Below are 6000 nucleotides of genomic sequence, written 5' to 3' on the forward strand. Positions count from 1 at the left end.
AACCAAACATCATACCCAATAACCCTCTCTCGATACTTTTCTCTCAGTGGTCTAATGTCACACATACTAATGTCACACAGACTCTATTCAATGGTCTATTGTCACACAAACAAAGGTCACACAGACTCATAACCCTACATGGTTTGAATAGTCCTATACACACAGTTAAGAAACTATTTCCCTTATAGGTCCCACAACTTTCCTCTCTTTTACGTGTCACACATATTAGATAGTATGATGAAGTCACAGGAAAACATTAGAAAGGGGAGAGAGGGGGGGGGGGGGGGTTGAATAGTATTTTCAAATTTTTTTTTACAATATAGCGTTTGATAAATAAATGTGAATAAGAAGTTAAAGATATTGTTTAGATGTTAGATTTCATAGGAGATGTTTAAGAGGATTTCATAAGAAGCATCGTATATAACTTTAAACTGTAGTGATAGAAGGAAGTGTGAGTTTAAAAAAAAAAAACTTTAAGTGCCTCACGTTTGAATAAAAGTGTGCTAACACACATGTTTCAGTTCACATAATCAGCTTCTAGTGAATATAGGAACATAGATGGTTTAAACAACTTGTTCAAACATTGTCTTTTAATAAAGAAAGAAAAAAGACATTTAATATAATAAAACAATAGACACAAGATTTTTATATTGATTTGCTCCAACTGAGCTACGTCTCGTCTCTCCCAAGAACTTTTGAGAGATTCCATTTATCTTTTTCAAAGATTACATGAGTTTAACCCACTTTTGGCTGTGCAGTATTATTCACCACTCTTCGTACCCCTATACTCCCATATAATTGAGTTTAACCCACTCCTGGTTATGCAATATTATTCACTACTCCTAGTACCCGTAGACAATATTAGTATCTCATTGATACACTGGCAAGAGCACTTAAACGATTTACAAAGTTGTTTTGAACGTGCAATGTAATGCTTTAAATGCTCAACGTTTAAAACAACAAAAGTTATGAGAAAAAGAACATATATGCTAACATCTCTTTCTACTCTACCTTGTCCATATGCCTATTAAAAGTATTTACCTACTCCATCATGAACAAGTTAGATGTGGACGCTAGAGACAAAAGAGATATTTATGAAATGTTCTCATTATCAAAAGTTGTGTACGTTGAGGAGATCGCGTACAACTTACTTTGGATAATGTACTGTAAAAACATGCATGCTCTGACACATTGACTTTAACCTATGGCCGCTACCTATGAAAGATCTGAAGTTCAAAAGACAAGCATTGTCTAACAGATCTTTTCTCATGAAACCTATAAAAAGAAGAATCCTTGAAAAGAAGAACAAGAAGGATAAGCACACGAACCACGTGAAAAATAAGAGAAAAGCTACTACTTGTGCAAGATCATAAACGTTGATAATATATTTAAAAGCCTCAAAAATTCATAATCTTACATTTGTAAGAAGTAAGAAAATTCTACAAATTCTATTAGATTGAGTTGTATTGTAAACACATCCTCTCAATGAAAATTATCGTCTAAGACTTGTAAACAATCTGACTGATTGTATATTCTGAAGAGAATTTAAACAATTGGTGATTAAGTCAGACGAGTTAAATGCCTACTAGGCAACGTAATAAGAGTTACTAGGATTGTCTAGTGAAAACCAGGAGTGACTGACTCAAGTTAGGCAGCGTAGATACCAAATTTGTCTAGTGGAAGCCAAGAGTGTGTGAAACTCAAGCTAGGCAGCGTATCAGGAAGATACCAAGATTGTCTGGTGAAAACTAGGAGTGAGTGAAACTCAAGTAGTTAATGTAACAGGTGTTACCGTGATTGACTAGGTGTAACCAGGGGTGGTGTTAATACTCAGCTGTAATCTTGATGAGATAATAGTGGAATCCTCTAAGAGATCTTAAAGGAGAATTGGACGTAGCTCAGTTGAGTAAACCAGTATAAAACAATTGTGTGTTTATTGCATTATCTTCACAAAAACATATTTTTTACAAACACCATAGTTCTTGCTAAATTAATTATTGACAAGCATGATTGTCACTAAACACCAATTTTCTTCAAAGACTTTTTTTCTTAAAACCCTGCAATAGCTTTGTTAAAATGCTTAAAAAACTCTTTATCTTTAAACGTGAGTTAAACAATGTTTTACAAATCAAGTGTCTAACAATCTGTGTAGACCGTCTAATCATTATTAAAATTGTTAAACATCTTTTGACAAAAAGTTTTTCACAATACTATTCAACTCATCTTCTAATGTTTTCTAGTTTTTCATTCAAAACATATTGAAGCAGTTCTCTAATTACATGTAAATAACTAAATTGTAAATTTTATAAACAAAAATTGTAATTGAAATTTTATACCTTTAAATGTATTTTATTTATCTTAAAAGTCATTAGATTAATAAAAACAAATGAAATAAAAAAGAAAAAAATAAGGCATTTGAAAAATCGATCTCTTTCACGCATGTTTTCTTGAGGTCATTTATTAAATATTTTGACATGAAACAAGAGAGCTTGTTAGAAAACATAATTGAATTTATGAAAACAAGTATTCATGCACATCTCCTTTCATAAAATGAAATGTGCACTTTAGGTTCCGACAAGTTGCAGACAAGTTGGGTGAGAAGAAGTGTATTTTTGTGGCTATTGAATTTGGTTTAGGGTGCTTATTATTAGCAAAGACATGCAATGCAACCCCAAAGTTAGTGGGAGAGGTGTGAAAATGTTAGAAAATTTCGGTCCAAAACATCCAAATTCCCGCAGACAATGTTTGTCGCTGTTCCTGGTTCTACTCACCAATGCGGATCTTATCTATATATATTACTTTGAAAATGATATTATTGTATAAAAGAAGACTTTTCAAGTGTGATATTTTCAGACACCGACGTTCAGATCACATGGATAACCAGAAACTCAATTATAGCATATCACAACTACTAAAACATCTCACTACGAGTAACAACTCCTAAAATTTGTATTATCCTTAAACTCTAATTTAGAACCCCACAAAATAATTCCGCTTTTAAAATTGTTTTCTCTTAAAATTTATATAAACATTTTTACAACTTACAACTAAGCTATCTAGATTTCGTGATTTGGCTTTTGTGGCAGGAAGAAAAAAATTTAGTTGAATCCTTAATTATAAATATTTAAAAATAAATTAAAAATATTCTACAAAACTAAATTTGACTAAAGAAGTCAATTATGTATTCTTAAGAGAGGAATGTTATATAAAGTTGTATACTTTTATCATTTAAGTGAACAAAATATGCAAATTGGGGTTTAGTGTCTAATGCACTTGAAGCAATTTGAAACTGTAATTTGTGCTATACTTGTCGTCTAGTAATTTGATTATATATATATATATATATATATATATATATATATATATATATTATGTTTTTTTCTTTAACTATATTTTATATTCTCGGAAAAAATTTATGGTTTTTTACCAAATTAAGAAGCTAAATAATATTATAAAATACGGTGACAAAAAATAAGGTGTTCACCACTTTATATATCAAGACAGGGGAGCATGCATGTGTCTTGAAAAGTTATGCAGAAAAGGGAAGAAAAAACACAATACGAATTATCCAAATAAAACTGCGTTGATCCAAGACATATTACCAAGCTGCCATCAGTATATTTCTCATATCCCACTACAAGGAAAAATATTTTTTAGTGTTACTTAGCGGCAGTTTTATTAAAATGCCATCATACACCAAAATCTTTAATTGATATCGCTTTCTTATACTAATAAAGCAAGGCTTAGACATTTTTTATTGGAACGATGTTTATTAATAGAAAGTGTTCATAAAACAATACTAATGACATTTTATAGATAACACTTGCAAACCTTCAAAAAATAGTCATTTTTACAAAATGTGCTTTTTATCAATCCATCTATAGAAAACACTTGTCTTCCAACGCGCTCTCTATGAATGATTAAAAAACACAACCTTACTTATAGAAAATGTTCTCTATCGGTCTTTTGATAGACAATTAATTATACTAGAGAGTGTAAAACACCAATTCAGGGTTTCATGAATGAATCGTAATTTAAATCAAAATATTCTCAAATTCTTATAATTCGGAAAATGGTATTCATAAAAAAATCTTCATTATTTAAATAGTACAAATATAATCAAAGCCAGTCATAACTGATTCAGAAACATTATCCAATTACATAGTTCTAAAATTAACAACTAAATAAATTAACCCAATTACACTGTTTAAAGTTTATAGCATAAAGAACTTTAAATAAGCCTAAGACTTTCCCATTCTCTCATGTTTCTGTCATGCATCTACAACATCTGCAACACCCAATGCTCCCGTATAACCAAAGGTCATACGATCATCACATAAACACAAACACAAACAATATGGGGTAAACTACCGTTAAAACAACTAATAACAACATGATATAAGAATGGAAAATAAACACAACATAATAAACATGATCAAACAATTATATTATCATTATTAACACCATCATCACCAACACCATGATCATCTTCAACGTTATCATCATCAATATCATCATCATCATCATTGTCATCCTCATCAACATGAACCTCAACATCATCGTCATCATGAAGGACATTGATGTATCTCCTGTACCCCACCTCATACACCTATTATACCAAAAAGGATGGTTCGAGTCATCCCGTCCTCGCGGCTAAAAGACCTATTTCCTTTTTCCTTGAGAACTTAGGAGTAAAAATGTCAATGCATCCTATATCGAGCACTATACTCATCAAACGAGCCGGAGTCCAAGTGCAACATCATTCCTCTCTTCCTATATCACTCACCCTAGCATGCTTCACTATCAACCAAGAGTCATCCAAAACTCAAACATGATGACCATCTCCCTCTCCTCACAAAACATCTCAGCTTGTAGTCTATCACACTAACCTCCTCACTTCATCTTTCATCATAACTCATATTTCAAAAATACAATGAGATGATCGATTATCAATAGTGATAATCGATTATTCCAACAAGGTTTAGAAAAGGCAAAGTTTCCTGGAAGAATCGATTATTGTACTGCCCTAAATTCACGATGCACGAGTTATTATCATAAACGAATATTTCAAAACTTTCTTACAGTGCAAAAACATACTTTTTTTCTTCAAAACCTCTATTTAAACTTGCGAAAACAAATAAAATTGCATAATTCCAAAAGTAAGAGTCAAATTACATTATTCAAAAAGAATGTAAATAACTATTATTTGTTCACTATTAAGTAATGGTATCATAGTTTAAATTTTCTTAAGTTAATGAATGTTTTATAAACTACACGTGGCATCCTAAAAGGGATGTTACACATAAAGCCTAAGATCACAAGACTTCAATATGATTCCTCAATAACTGTTTAAATGGATCACTTGCATTAAGATCAAGACCCTATAACTGGCTAGAGCCTTAGATATATTCCCAGCATCTAGAAACTGAAGGAGAATTAGTTGGCTTACAACTTGGAACTAGTTCCCACTCAATCCCAAGCTAGTGAAATCAAACGATGGATCAATTCATCCAACAACAAGCATAAAATAATTCAAAAACATGTAATTAAAAGCATATTTTATTAAATAAAATAATACCAATACAAAAGAGTTTCAAAGGATTACATATTTGCTTTAAGAGATTTAACTCATCATAATGGAAGGAAAGGATTCAATATAAGGAAGAGTCATCATTTTCTAAGCCTCTAATAATATTTTTTAAAAGTATAGAGGAAAGTGTTTGAGAAACTCTCTAAAAAGTCTTCTCTAAGTTCTGTCGAGAAGTCTCTTAAAATCAAGGAACAACTCTATTTTTATAAACTTTTCAATGTGTGGCGTTAGAGATGAAAGTGTGGCTTTAGTTGTAGATGTTTCCTTCCAAGATTGGTTTCCTTTGTGGCTTAGGCCTCGTGCTTTTGGTGTTGTAACCCTTGAGATAACTTCTTTGAGAAAGAGTCTTCATGGCTTAGCCTCACATTAAGTGCTTGAGGGTTTCCCTCCAAGTTAGGTTTTCTCATGTG

The sequence above is a fragment of the Vigna umbellata genome, chromosome 8 (assembly GCF_029865625.1).
Source record: "Vigna umbellata cultivar VRB3 chromosome 8, Vumbellata_1.0, whole genome shotgun sequence".
Taxonomy (NCBI): Eukaryota; Viridiplantae; Streptophyta; class Magnoliopsida; order Fabales; family Fabaceae; genus Vigna; species Vigna umbellata.